Source organism: Aquarana catesbeiana, linkage group LG02 (genome assembly GCF_042186555.1).
Source record: "Aquarana catesbeiana isolate 2022-GZ linkage group LG02, ASM4218655v1, whole genome shotgun sequence".
Lineage (NCBI taxonomy): Eukaryota > Metazoa > Chordata > Amphibia > Anura > Ranidae > Aquarana > Aquarana catesbeiana.
This window is the reverse complement of record NC_133325.1, coordinates 439,254,315-439,270,643: the sequence shown is the minus strand read 5'-3', so window position 1 is coordinate 439,270,643 and position 16,329 is coordinate 439,254,315.

Genomic DNA, 16,329 nt, shown 5'->3' with positions numbered 1-16,329 from the left:
TTTACAGTAGGTGACCACGATATTATGTCAATCTCGCCGCTGTTATCGGTGAGATTTGACACCTGCGAGCCCCGTCACGGGAGCCAGCGCCGAGCTGGCTCGCTCATCGGGAAAGGAAAACTGTTTTTTCCTTTTGCGATGAGTGACAGGCATTGCTGACAGGTGTCTGGTATGAATCATGAGGGGGAACGCCGCGACAAATTTTAAATAAAAAACCTGCATGGGTTCCCCTCCAGGGGCATACCAGGCTCTTAGGTCTGGTATGGATTTTAAGGGGAACCCCCTACGCTGAAAAAACGGTGTGGGGGTCCCCCCAAAATCCATACCAGACCCTTATGCGAGCACACAGCCCAGCCGATCAGGAAAGGGGGTGGAGACGAGCGAGAGCCCCCCTCCTGAACCATACCAGGCCGCATGCCCTCAACATGGGGGGGCACTTTGGGGCGGGGGGGCCGTGATGAGGACAAGGGCCTCTTTCCGACAACCCTGGCCGTTGGTTGTCGGGGTCTACGGGCGGAGGGCTTATCGGAATCTGGGAGCCCCTTTAATAAGGGGGCCCCCAGATCCCGGCCCCCCACCCTATGTTAATGAGTATGGGGTACATCGTACCCCAACCCATTCACCTGGGGAAAAAGTGTCAATAAAAAAACACACTACACAGGTTTTTAAAGTAATTTATTAGGCAGCTCCGGGGGTCTTCTTCCGACTTTGGGGTCTTCTGACTTCGGGGTCTTCTTCTGACTTCGGGGGTCTTCTTCCGACTTCTCTGCTCTCTCCGGCCTCTTCTCCCGGTGTCCAGTTCTTCTCCCGCTCTCCGGCCTCTTCTCCCGGTGTCCAGTTTTTCTCCCGCTCTCCGGTTTTTCTCCCGCTCTCTGGTTCTTCTGCCGGGCTCCTCCGCTATCTTCTGCTCTTTTGCTGCTCTTTTGCTAGCAGTGGCCCGGTCTTCTCTGTCGTCTTGTTCCCTCTTCTCTTCTTCCGATGTTGACATGATGCTGTCTCCCGCTGTAATGCTGTGTGCAAGGTGCGCAAAGACTTATATAAGCATAGGGCGGGGTCACTGGGTGATGTCACCCAGTGACCCCGCCCCCTTATGATGTCACAGTCCCATCATGGCCCGGGGATGTGACGTCATAAGTGGCTGGGTCACTGGGTGACATCACCCTGTGACCCCGCCCCATGCCTATATAAGTCTTCGCGTACCTCGCACACAGCATTACAGCGGGAGGCAGCGTCATGTCAACATCGAAAGAAGAGAAGAGGGAACAAAACGATGGAGAAGACTGGGCCACCACTAGCAAAAGAGCGGCAAAAGAGCAGAAGATAGTGGAGGAGCCCGGCAGAAGAACCAGAGAGCGGGAGAAGAACTGGACACCGGGGGAAGAGGTTTGAGAGCAGGAGAAGAACCAGACACCGGGAGAAGAGGCGGAGAGAGTGGAGAAGTCAGAAGAAGACCCCTGAAGTCGGAAGAAGACCCTGAAGTCGGAAGCAGACCCCCGAAGCTGCCTAATAAATTACTTTAAAAACCTGTGTAGTGTGTCTTTTTATTGACACTTTTTCCCCCAGGTGAATGGGTAGGGGGAAGATGTACCCCATACTCATTCACATAGTGTGGGGGGCCGGGATCTGGGGCCCCCTTATTAAAGGGGGCTCCCGGATTCCGATCAGCCCTCTGCCCACAGACCCCGACGACAGGGTTGTCGGGAAGAGGCCCTTGTCCTCATCAACATGGGGACAAGGAGCTTTGGGGTGGGGGGGCTGCAGGGCACAGCACCCTGTCGCTGAGGACCAGTGCGATGAGATCGCGCTTGAAACACATTCTCGTGGTCAGGTACTGTAAACAATTTTTCAGTCCTCAGTGCCAACATCTGATGAGTTCAAGCAACCATTGCCAGCGTCTGCATTACATGGTGCAGGAATATCTAGGGGCAAGAGCAGACTTGGAGACCTTTCCAACAGAGCATCCACTGGGTTACTGTTTCTTGAGGATGGACCACTGGCCAGAACTTGCTCAATATGCAATTAAACTACTGGCCTGTCCTGCATCTAGCGTGCTTTCTGAATGCACATTCAGTGCTGCTGGAGGGTTTGTAATGGATCAAAGAGTGCTCTTGTCCACAGACTCTGTTTATATCCACATTCATAAAAATGAATCAGTCTGGGATCAGCAGCTATCAAGCACCTGATGCTGATGTAACTGATTTAATTTGCTATGGATGTGGGATCCCTGGAAGAATGCCTATTCTGACTATCCTTTTCCTCCTCAGTCTCGGTGATGCTAGCTTCCAGCAATATTTTTGGTTTAGGGCTCTACCACCCAAGGCCCAATATTTCTGCCCCTGTTTAACAGGGGCATGTAATTACAAATTTTGATCCAATATTTCACTGCAGGGCCCGTTCCTGTGCCCAACAAGAATATCTGTGAGGGCTTACAGTGTTGTGGCACCACCACTACCCAAGGCCCAATCTTTCTGCTCCTGTTTAATAGGGGCATGTAATTACAATTTTTGATATAATATTTCAACGCAGGGCCTGTTCCTGTGCCCAACAAGAGTACTGGCACTGTTTTGGATGTCAATAGGCTGGTCCACTCTTTGACACTTAAAATTATTATGAGGGGTGTGGCTTGCCGACACCACTGATGGCTGCCTGAATTCTCTGCTCCGCACAGCACCCGGTTATTAGCGGCTCCACTATGCAGAAAACGGGAAAAAATATACCCAACCATCCTCACAAAAGGTCACACAACGACCAGGCACAATGCAGAAGAGGAGAAAACAGCTTAACATGCCACAGAAGCTGACGGATTTCTTCTCACTGGCCGGAGCGGGCCGAGGACAAGATGGTGCAGGCACTTCACACAGAACTGCAGCTCAGCTCTCCCCTCACGCTGGCAGCGGCAGACCACAACACCCAGGCTTTCCCACTCTGGCAGACTGTGAGTACTCTCCACCCCATTCACTTTCCTCTGCCTCTCCAGTTAAATCTAAGCCCAGGAGAGAGGATGACACCCCAGGACAAAGGCCCAGTATACCCTTCATCCTACCTCCTCCTAATATCCAGCATCCCTCAGCCATAGATAATTTCCCTGCCTCAGACCAGCCCATCTCTGAGCAAACAATGAAGAACATGCTAATATCTCTTAAGCAGACACTGTACTCAGATTTTTCAGCTGCAGTGTCCTCACTGGCTTATGTAGTACAGCACCAGGACCAGTGTCTTCACCACGTTGAAAACAAAATGTCTGATCTCTTTACTGCCAATAATGATATAGTGGATGTATGCACAGAACTTATAGAAGAGATGCAGGCGATTAACCTTAAATTGGCAGATCTCGAGGACCGTTCGCACAGGAACAATATTAAATTCCGCAACATACCCAAATCGGTACAACAACCCGATCTGGTGCAATTCCTGCAATCTCTAATGTGAGCGCTGGTACCTGACTTGACCAACAGGGATCTGGAAATTGATAGAGCCCATAGGCTGCCAAAACCAGCTCACCTCCCGCCAGAGAAATCATGAGATGTATTAGCGCGCATACATTTCTATAATGCAAAGGAAAAAGTGATGTTTGCCACCAAGCAAGCCTCAAACCTCCCTGACCCGTTCACTGCAATTGCGCTATATACAGATCTCTCTAAGGCAACAATGGAGAATCGTCGACAACTAACCACGATCACAAAAGCGCTCCAAAACCACCATATACCATACAAATGGGGGGTTCCCACCAAACTGCTGATCACGTTTCAGGGGAAAACCCATGCTGTGCACACACTTCAGGCTGGCTTCCAACTACTAAAGCTCTGGTGCATAATCCCTGAGGAAAACCCACGACCACCCCCTTCTCCTCCTTCACAAATGGAAGCTGACTGGTCACTACAAGATGCCTGAAATTACCCCAATTTGTTTATAAATGGGGTGCAGCGGATAACTTCCTCTTCCAAGCCTTCCTTTCACTCCATTGGCTCCGAGTTCCGGGACGCCACTGGAGGAAATCCCCCCATTTTAAATTGTCAGCAGTAATTCTGCACATTGAACCTGTATTATTAACGGGCCCTCCCTTTTTACTTTCCTCCCTGTTCCACACCAGCCTCCAACTGATCCTTGACCTTACTCCACTAACTCACATTTCAATGAACCGAACTGCTCCGCTCTCCCAAGAGCACACCGTTCTGCCAAAAACCACTCCTGTCAAGAGCTTTCCCATACCCACCATCGTAGACCCGCCATAAAGAGTTACTGTCAACTGCCTTAAAATGCCGATAAACCTGACTTCCCTAAATGTAAATGGCCTGAACAGCCCGCACAAATGAGCCAATCTGCAAAAGGAAATGACCAAACAAAATGCGGATATTGCATTCATACAGGAGACACACTTTGCGGAATTAAAAAACCACAAAGTTCAGACTCAAGGGATATGACACTGTCTACCTCGCCTCGGGCCCAAAGAAGAATAATGGAGTGATGACGGCTATCTGAGATACCCTTCAGTTCCAACATCACCACACCTATGCTGATCCACAGGGCCGATACCTTATACTCATCTGCACCAACCATTGCACTAACCACCTACACTTTGGTCAATATATATTATATGGCCCAAACTCCAGACAACTCAGCCTCTTTTGACGCCTTTACAAGAAGGTTAAAAGCTTGCGACAAGGAAATATAGTACTGGGAGGTGACCTCAATGTAATTGGCGATCCCTCCATGGACACCTCCACTAACAAAGGCCAAAGCCAGTCGGCTTTGAACCCCCTACTTCACAACCTAGATCTCTTTGATGTATGGAGAGCACAGCATGGCTCAGAACGTGACTACACATACTTTTCTCACTCACAGCTATCTTACTCCCGAATCGATTCCATCCTGGTAGATAAATGGACCCTACAAAATGTCATGCAATCTGACATCGGTCTCATATCATGGTTAAACCATGCCCCTATTTCCATAACCCTGGACGACCTATGACCTGGACCACCGAGACTATGGAGACCCCTCCTTGTTAGAGGACACTAAAGTCCAACGAGAAATTGAAACTGAGCACCAATCTTTCTTTGAAATCAACAAACTGCCTGATACTGACAAATTTACTCTCTGGTCAGCATACAAAGCTTACCTCTGAGGAATTTTCATAAAGCTGAGTAAAAAAGCTATATGCCTGAGGACACAGCAGATTGACGAGGTTATGTCCCAAATGTCCTACATAGAAAAAACAAACAAATCATCTCTCTCTCTCACACGCAAGCCATCCAGCTCCTGGAGCTAAGACAGAAATTACGCACCCTCCTGCTTCACAAATTTGAATGCAACTTCAAATTCTCCAAGGCCAATTTTTATGCACTAGGCAATAGAGCTGGGTCACTTCTAACAAAACAAGTTGAGGCCCAGTGTAAAAAAGCCAAAATTCTCTCTCTCTGCCACCCTACTTCAAAGCAACTCTTAACCAACCCTCAGAAAATTGCTATCGCATTTAGTGATTATTACACATCCCTATAAAATCTTAAACAGGACCCTCTCACCCCACAACCAACTGCAGAGCAAATACATAGCTTTCTTACCCCAATAAATCTTTCCAAGAGTCTCAGAGTCCCAATTTGACTACATCTCTAAACCATTCACTTCAGAGGAAGTGCTTAGAGCAATTAAGGCTCTCCCTCTGTATAAATCTTCAGGAGAGGATGGATTCACTAATATATTTTACAAAAAATTTGCCAACATCTTAATCCCTAGACTGACGGACCTCTTAAATGCTGCTGGATCCTCGGGCTCCCTACTTACAGATAGGTTACGGTCGATCATATCCACCATCCCAAAGCCTGGGAAAGATACCTCTGTTACCTCTAACTACAGACCAATATCTCTCTTGAACACTTACATCATCCTGCTTGCTAAGGTTTTTTCCAACAGACTGATGGTGTTTCTCCCTGAGCTAGTACACCCAGACCAGGTTGGGTTCGTCCCAGGTAGGCAGGCCCCAGATGCAACCAGAAGGGTCCTCAAACTCATCCAACATGCTGCACAAACTCAAATGCCTTCTCTGCTATTGTCCCTTGATGCAGAGAAGGCATTTGATAGAGTCCACTGGACTTTCCTTCAAGCAGTGCTGACTAAATTTGGTATTACCGGGAGGTTCCAAGATTCCATCCTTATACTCCTTATACTCCAACCCATCTATCCTTATACTCCAACCAACCTCCACCCCTTTTGAGATTACTAACGGTACATGACAGGGATGCCCCCTCTCCCCACTTATTTTTGCCCTACTAATGGAACCTTTGGCCTCTAAAATTTGATCTGACCCATGAATAACAGGTATTCCCTACAACGGTATAGACCACAAAATTAGCTTATTTGCCGATGACGTGATTTTGATGATCACTGACCCCCTCAAGTCCCTACAAGCAATACAAAATATGCCAACAGAGGTTCTCCTTGGAATATTGGATTCCTCACTGATGTACTATCCTTTTGTACAAGGTTAAATATAAACTCACCTTTTGATACACTGTTTGTCACCCCAACACAGTTTGATGGTGCTGACTGACAAAGTATAGCAGATATGTGAATAGATGTTTCCTTTGGAATATTGGATTTCTCACTGGTTTACTGTACTTTTGTATGAGGTCTAATATAATATAATTCCTGATACACACTGTTTGTCACCTTAGCTCATTTTGATGTTGCTAACGGATACAGTATAGCGCTACACTTTTTGTCTCTTTATTTATTGTCACAATTAGTCTAATTGGTGGTGTTGGCTGCTTATCTTCTCACTATATTTAATTTTCACTTTTATTGATTTTCACTTTTATTGGTTTGTTTGGTTGGCGCAGCAGTTTTTCTTCTCTTTTTTTACATTTACAATACAAAATACCTTCCACCAATTTAGCTCTGTATCCTACTGTAAACTCAATACCACAAATCCATAGTCCTCCCTGTACATCTTCCACCACAAATGACTGTCCAGCTGAAATCCAACATACCCTACATGTGGGCGAGCACATCTATCCCATATTTGGGAATTCAGATTGCTCCAAACCCAAAATGACTGATTGACTTAAACTACCTAACCTTCTCTATAAACTTACCCACCCTACTGAAATCACTATGCAGCATAGGCCTCTCTACTCTAGGTCATATCGCTACCTTTAAAATGATTATACTGCCCAAGCTTCTCTACCTATTTCGAACACTTATGTTGCCTCTTCCCCACTCCCTCCTAACCTCAATCCAGAGTCAACTGACTAAGTATATTTGGAACTCTAAACCACCTAGATGTGCTACATACTCACTAGGCCCCATAGCATAGGCGGAGTGGCCTTGCCCAATATCGGCAACTACTACTACGCCTCAGTCTTAGACCAACTTTACTTTTGGTGGCACCCTACACCCGAAAAAATATGGTCGACCATAGAAGCCTCTTACCCACATCCTGCTATCCTATCAGACTACCTCTTACTAACCACAGCTGGATACTCTCCAACCCTTCGGAAAATTAACCCAATGATCTCTGCCTCAATGTTGACCTGGAGAAAACTTTTAAATATATACCCTCAAAACTCACCTAGCAGATCTCTACCAATACCATTAAGAGCCATATCTTCCTGCATCCCTGATTTGATTTGAACCTCTCCCGATGGCACTCTGCTGGTATCCTGACCATTGGAGACTTTATAGACCAGGGTTCACTGCATACATCTGAAACTCTCCAAAACAAATTCAAACTCCCAAGCTCAGAAGCTTTTCACATACATGCAAATCTCCCACTTCCTAAACATAACTAAACTGCCCTCCACAGTAAATATCCGCGTACCAATATACCAATACTACTTCACTACCCCATGCCCCAGCAGAGGTATCTCCCTAAAGTACTCATGTCTTAGCGACACCTGACCTTGCTCCCAAGTACATTCCTTAAACAAATGGGCAGAGGAATTGAACGTCCCCTTTACCCAAGACCAGCGGCAACAAGCATTCACAGACATCTTTAAGGCATCTTGCTGCACCAACAACTGGGAATCCTACCAAAAGACCATCCACAGATGGTATTTAACCCCCTACCGACTGTCTAAAATGTACCTAGGCCACTCACCATCCTGCTGGAGAAACTGTGGCAGTATAGGCTCCATCACACATACACTGCGGTTTTGCAAATCCTTAAGTTCCTTCTGGAATCAAGTATTCACTTTGGTTTCCTCCATCACTGGGACTTTCTGTTCCCTGACTCCTGCACTGGCCCTCTTACACATTGACATAGAAAAATTTCCACCTCAATTTAGATGTGTAGTCCTCCACTTACTTTATGCTGCCAAATTAAACATTACCAGACTATGGAAAACTACTACAATCCCCTCCATTTCAAGTACTGTCACTGATCTCAACTTCCAGTGTGAAATGGAAAGGATAGTAGCTAGCAAAAATTTGAATGTAAGAAAATTTATGGCTATGTGGTCACCCTGGTTACAACACCCAAAATGTACTATTCAAGTATAACTATACCGATATGCTCATTGAACATCTATGTCTTTATCACTGGTCCGCTGGTGCCCTTTTTCCTCCTCCTTCCTTTGACCATAATCCCTTACCCCCCCTCCTCCCTACCCCCTCTCCATCTAGATCCTCTCCTTACTCGACTACCTTGATTCACCCAACCCACTTAAAATGTTACTGTTTGCATTTAACACTGTGTTATTTGTTAGTAAAGCTTGTTTCTAGTTGGAACATCTGTTTCTGTTATTACAGTTATGGTTATAACGTGTATGTACCTTTTCTGAAAATAAATTATACATTGTAAGGTGAAAACTCTGACAGAAAAAAGACAAACAGAGGAACCAGGGGACCTAAAACGAATCCATTTTTTTTATACACCCATTTTTTCCACTCCGTTCAGTACGGAATTTGATAAAATTAGGAACATTGTCTCTAAACATTTACTAGTATTATTTAACGGATATATAGAAAATTGTAATTATCTGCGCTATTCAGTAAAAATAAGAGCAGCCAGCAAAGTTTGTTGATAACCAAACACAAAAGTCCAAAGTCTATGAAAGCGGTGCTAAAATAGATGATGTTAAATTAGTGAGTCCGAGGTAAAGGGAGGAATGTTCCAGTCACCAGTTAAAGTGCATAGATGTAGAAGCACTCGGCACCACGTGGTAAAGTAATCTGCTTACCAGAAGGCAAAAAAGGCTAGGCATGTAATTTAATTCATGGCTCATCCAACATATTGGCCTCCACCATAGTGAAGCCCGTAATGACAATTACACAGATTTATTGTAGTAACTTACAGTTAAAAATCAGGAATGCATGCATCAAAGGAAAGCAATAAGCTGCAGCATTCAGCGTGTTGGTGTCAACCTGCCTGACATGTTTCATCGCAAACGGATGTCTTCAGAGGCCTCTGATGAAACATTTCAGGCAGGTTGACACCAACACGCTGAATGCTGCAGCTTATTGCTTTCCTTTGATGCATGCATTCCTGATTTTTAACTGTAAGTTACTACAATAAATCTGTTTAATTGTCATTACGGGCTTCACTATTGGTCGCTTATGTTTTCTGCATTGAGCATTGCTGATCGTTTTACTGAGAGCCTGCATTTTGATGTGAGTCCCTAGAGAAGTTTATTAAGTGAGATTGTTATCTGGACACTGCTGTTCCAAGCCTTGAGGGGTATGGTGGAGGCCGATATGTTGGATGAGCCGTGGATTAAATTACATGCCTAGTCTTTTTTTGCCTTCTGGTAAGCAGATTAGTTTAACACGTGGTGCTGAGTGCTTCTACATCTATGCACTTTAACTGGTGACTGGAACATTCCTCCCTTTACCTCAGACTCACTAATTTAACATCATCTATTTTAGCGCCACTTTCATAGACTTTGGAGTATTATTTAACAATCCAATTTATGCAATGATCTTTGCTCATGGTGCTAAAACTGTATCCCGTAGAGCTCCCACATTAGGAGGTATGACCAAGTTTATACACCAGCAAACGTTCTTGCAGACATTGATTACAGTTTGAGGACACATTTGAATGTGGACAAAATGGTTGTCCCTGTTGTCCCCATATTCTTAAAGGTGATACCATTCAAGCCACTGCTATTAATAAACATTAAAAGATTAAAATTACCACATTTGTTAATTGTAACACAAGGTATTTGATCTATATCATTACATGTCAACTGTGTCATATAGAATACGTTGGGCGTACTATACGCAGATTGCACAATCGCCTGTATGACCATTTGTACGACATCCAGAAGGACCACAATACTAATGTAGCTAAACACTGGAATTTGGTACATCAGAAGATAACTTCTAGTTTAGCAATCCAGGTTGTTGATAAGATATCTGTGCCAGTCAGGGGATGAGATAAATTCAGAATACTATGTTAAAGAGAGGTATATTGGATCTTCTTTTTCAATACCAGAAAGCTGGGGGGAATGTATCATGAATGGGATATTTTCCATTTTTATGAATAACAATGTCTGCCTATCTCAGATTCTGATACCTTTGAACTCATAGTTTTATGAGAATATAGCGGCTTCTAATTAATTTCACCAGTGGCTATGTCAGTACATTGTTTGCCATCGGACAAAAATATTGGATTGGTTGGTCTCTGGCATTCGGTCTATGGCTTTGTATTAACATAAGAAAAACAGAAATGGAAGGCGAGTACACCTAGTGCATTACCAAAGATAATTTAATAATAAAAATGTTTTATATAAAAGTTGGTACTCACAAAATGCAACTGACAAAAGGCCATGAAAACAATGCATTTCTGTTTTTCTTGTAGTTCCTTTCGGATTACCCCCCCCCCCCATCTGAGGAAGGCAGCATCCAACCAGTTTTGGATACCATATATACCTTTCACACCACCATTTTATCTGACATCTGTTATTCCATACCTTAGAAGACCTATTAGCGATGGAAGTGACTGTGTTTGCTGTAATAACATCTATAAAGCAACATTTGTTATATGAATTCTGGATAAGATGGATAGACAGATGGCATTTAAAGGTTAGTGACACTGTATATTTCTTTGATACATTTTTTCGAAAAAACTATGTCTATCTAAGTCCTTCTATTCTCTCACTATTCATACTGTTCATATAAATACGTATTCTGATATGTGTTTTATGTATCCATATGAAGTTTAATGCATGCCCACATCCAATTGGAATAGTTATAACCACGGTCATGATGTCAATGACTGTGATTTTGGGTTGCATATTTTTCTGGTCACGTTGGTCATTGGGTTAAAAACAGCTTTTTTACTGCACTGTGTGATGTGAATCCTGTCCATCTGTGGATGGTTTTGACAGGGGACAACCATTAAGGGTTTCTTCACTCACCTGTGTGTGCGTGAGAATAAGATTTATTTTTATTTTTACAACTTTTTCTTATGTATACATACGTTTGAAGATTCTCATGTTAGGCACGCACAGGCTTCTCTGCCAAAAACTCCACGGGTGTTTTTTCAAAGAACACATATGCATATGCACAAATATGTTCACATTTATTGAAAGCTTTTAAAATGACTCTTTGCTCTTAAATGATTTTTTAGGTGGGATGTCTTCCACTAGTTTAGGTTTTCAGTATGTTATGTGTTTATTACCGATAAACATCAGGCTTTTGTTTTTTATGTGATTGTTTTATGTGATTATTTTATTTTTTCTCTTAAGGAGTCAATTTGATGTCCACATGGAGGAGAAGTCCAGCTGATTCCCTTTAACACTAATTTAGAATATCGCATCACCTGTATTGGGTGTACACGATACTCAATTAAGCCAATTTATGGTTTTGTCTGCATATATATGTCTTTGTTAGGTTTTTAAAACCTAGGTAGGAATAAGCACCTGCCTTAACGGTGTGAAACGCATTTGTGGTTTTATCCTTGCTGTATGGATTTATATTAATAAAGAATCATTTTTCATTGGATTGCGACCATCTGGACTTTTTGTTCTTTTCTTGCATAAGGTTGCATATTGAGCCATACCCACACCTGAAGAGGGAGGAGATCGTTGGATACAGACACCTGTAGTGGGTTTTTCTTTTTTGCCCAACAAGAGTAACTGTGAGGGCTTACAGTGTTGTGGCACCACCACCACCGCCCAAGGCCCAATTTTTCTGCTTCTGTTTAACAGGGGCATGTATTTACAATCTTTGATACAATATTTCAATGCAGGGCCCATTCCTGCGGCCAACAAGAGTAACTGTGAGGGGTTACAGTGTTGTAACACTACCGCCCAAGGCCCGATTTTTCTGCTTCTGTTTAACAGGGGCATGTAGTTAAATTTTTTGATACAATATTTCAGCTCAGGGCCCATTCCTGCGCCCAACAAGAGTAACTTTGAGGGCTTACAGTGTTGTGGCACCACCACCACAGTCCAATTTTTCTGCCCCTGTTTAACAGGGGCATGTAATTACAATATTTGATATAATATTTCAATGCAGGGCCCATTCCTGTGCCCAACAAGAGTAACTGCGAGGGCTTACAGTGTTGTGGCACCACCACCAAAGACCCAATTTTTCTGCCCCTGTTTATCAGTATATAGTGCCTGGGGGCCCCCCATGCCTTTTTTTTTAAACTTGGGTATGGGTTCCCCTTAATATCCATACCAGACGTGAAGAATCCACACCACTTTTTTTGTATTTTTGGAATATTTATCTATATTGCCGGGGTCCAACAATACATTACAGCCGCGAGCAGTTTTAAATGACATTTTTTCCTTTAGAAATTTAATTTTGCTGTGGCACTGTTATAAACATGGGAAAGATGTGCTACTTTACAGGCATACTAAGAATACCACCCAGGCATGATATTTAAAGGAATATTTCATTTTTATTGTTTCACTTTTATTAAAATCACTGCTCCCGAAAAACGGCCATTTTTAAAACTTTGAGAACTTCGCTGAGAATGTGAGAATGTTGTTTGTGGGTGAAGTTAAAAGTGGCAGTGGTCAGTAGAGCATTCTCTGTTTTTATTTTGAAATTTGGGCAGCCTTGTTGGACAACACCCACCTGTCTCCAATGTGTCTGTCACAAGGGGTACATATGTTAAACCTTTTACTGCCACCAATATATGCCATGCATTGGTGGCAGTGGGGAAGGGGGGGTAAACATGTTGCTGGGTGGAGGTAGACAAATAAAAGTCCATTTGTATATTTTCCCTGGCTGAAAAGAACCCAGAAGCAACACGTACCTGTATAATGTCACTTCTGGTTTTCAGGTCCCACTTTCCCTTACCGCTGTGGTTTTAAGTCATCTTCAGGCCTAAAATTATTTTTAAACATGTGTGCTGAGAACACGAAAACTTTTAATCTCTATGTTTCTCAGACCACATGTATGTCTGGCTGCATTGTCATTTGTCCCACTGCTTCCATATCTCTCATATAAATGCATCTATCAAAAACCATTTTGTTCTCCATAGTAGTCCTTTAAAGCTTAAGTTTAACTAAAACTAAAAACAAGACTTACAGTTAGTATGATTTGTCCCCTATCCTGATTCTTCTGCTTTCACTAGAAATGATCATCTGTCCTAATGCCACTGCTAAATGTTTCAGTTCCTGCTGCACTCAGATGTTTGGCTCAGCCAAATATGCATTATTTTGACTGTTCGCTGAACCTCCCAAACAGTGAACAAGTCTACAACTCATTCAAATTGTACATAGTGCAGAGATCTTATATTATTTCCTCTTCTGGTCAAAATTTCCTAGCCTATAGTGTTGGGCTAATTTCCCTATTGGTCAAATGTTCTTTAACTACTATGGTCGAATGTTTTGGGCAACTGTTTTTAAGGCTTTTTTTTTCAAAGGATTGAATTTTAGGGAATGTTATATGTGTAGCACCCTCTAGCATTGCTAGAGTGCTAGTGATAGGTTTCTGCTTGGTTAGGTTAGGTAAATTATCAGATTGACTTGACTGGCAGCCAAGCCTGTGTGTTAATCTGGGTCGGGTGAGTGACTCAGGTAGGCTGGATGACTCAGCAGCAGCTTCTCTGGTAACTCTTCCCTGCTTGCTGGAAACTTGGAGCAGGTTCCAGAAGAAGTTAGGAGGAGTCTAGGAGGAGCCAGCTGGAGTATTCTGGGGCCCTGACTAATCCCCAACAGAAGGGTTGGCAGGGGGCAGACCCCTTCAAATACTCAGTGTTAGCCCAGCTGGGGCAATGTGGCATTTGGTTGCGAGATGGAGATGGAGTGTTAGGCTGTTGGGGCATTTGAAAGTTGCTCCCCAGTTGGGGGGGATTATCTCAGGCCTGGACTTAGGTGCAGAAGGGACCCCTTCTCATGACACATGGAGGGATCCTGACCAGGAGGCATGGGAGCAAGGGGAGGACAGCAGGAGGACACTGCCGGGCAAATCTCGAGAAACGAAGACAGCTACATGGGCTGGGGAGTGTGGCAGTCATTGGACTGAGAAGCATGCCTGAAGAGACTGGGTGCAAGCAGTCTGGGATTGATGCAGAGTCAGTCTAGGAGGACTGTGGAGAAGTAGCCAGGAGGGCTAGTGAAATGGGGGGCAGCTGCAGCCAGGCAAGCTGGCAGTGCCTGAAGAGGTAGTACTTGGAGCAGTAGCCAGAAGGACAGCTAGCACCAAAGACCTCTATTTTGCTGCACTACTAAAGGGACCCGGGGTCCCTGCCTGCAAAGGGCATTCACATGGATTTATTTTGTTGGATCCAACAGTCAGTGCTAGCTGGTCCTACAAGCAAGTTTGTGATGGAGGTAGAAGGAGAAGTGTGTATATAACAGATGTATATAGTTTGTGTCCATGAAGAGTTTCTACTGATCAAGTGGGCATCCCATAACAACCCTTCCCCATCCAAGTTTAATCCCTCTAATAAAAAACAAAATAAAACAAAGCTGCAAGGACTGCTTCTTGACTCCAGAGTGAATGGAAAATCCATGTGCCTGGCTGTGCAGGGTGGGAGATAACCCTATTTACCAGCGGCTTCTGCGGGGTAGCGCTACACATGCACTCTGCAAAAGGTAACAAATAGAAACTGACATTTCACACATTTTACAAACATTACAGGTAGTATTTGTGACTTGCTGAGACATTTGCAAAGGAAATCCTTTATGCATAGACCCCTATGCCTTTGTTGAACTTATGCCGCGTACATACGATTGGACTTTACGGCATACTTGGTCCGACGATCTTTTCAACTGACTTTGTAGCGTAGGTGCGCCAGACTTAAAAATGGACAGACTTGGACACACACGATAACTCCAAAAGTCTGATGGTTTTGAACGTGGTGACTAGGGATGAGCCCCCCCCGGTTCGGTTCGCACCAGAACCTGCGAACGAACCGTAAATTTGCACGAACGTTAGAACCCCATTGACGTCTATGGGACTTGAACATTCAAAATCAAAAGTGCTCATTTTAAAGGCTACTTTGCATGGTATTGTCCTAAAAAGGGTTTGGGGACCCGGGTCCTGCCCCAGGGGACATGTATCAATGCAAAAAAAACTTTTAAAAACTGACGTTTTTTCGGGAGCAGTGATTTTAATTATGCTTAAAGTAAAAAAAAAGTGAAATATTCCTTTAAATATTGTACCTGGGGGTATCTATAGCATGCCTGTAAATTGGCGCGTGTTTCCCCGTGCTTAGAACAGTCCCTGCACAAAATGTAATTTTTAAAGGAAAAAAGTCATTTAAAACTGCTTGCGGCTTTAATGTAATGTCGGGTCCTGGCAATATGGATGAAAATCAGTGAGACAAACGGCATGGGTACCCCCAGTCCATTACCAGACCCTTTGGGTCTTGCATGGATATTAAGGGGAACCCCGCACCCAAATTAAAAAAGGAAACAGCAGTATACAGGCTCTGTACTCTGAACAGCAGTATACAGGTGGTGCAAACAAGATAGGGACTGTAGGTTTGTTGCTAAGTAGAATCTGTTTGTAATTTTGAACTGGTACATTTTTAACGTGTTTAGCTCCAGCCAAAAAATCTATTTTAAGCTTTTTGGAAAACATAGGGAAGGGTTATCACCCCTGTGACATTTGCTTTGCTGCCTGTGCTACTCTTCAGAAGATTTCACCTCACTTTTTTTCCCAATGACATATGTTATTTGAAAATTTGGTTTTTTTTGTGAAACAAGGATTGGTGATAAAGCATCAGTAGAAAGGAGAAATGTTTTTCCCGTATTAACACTTACAGGAGAGAATTTCCCTTCCTAGGGATAGATTTCATCTCACTTCCTGTTGTCTCCTTCTGTTTGCAAGTAGGAGTCGTTTGTAAGTTGGATGTTTGAAAGTAGGGACCTGCCCTATATACTCAGCAGAAATTTGGGCCTTAGGTGTTGTTGTGGCCACAACACTGTA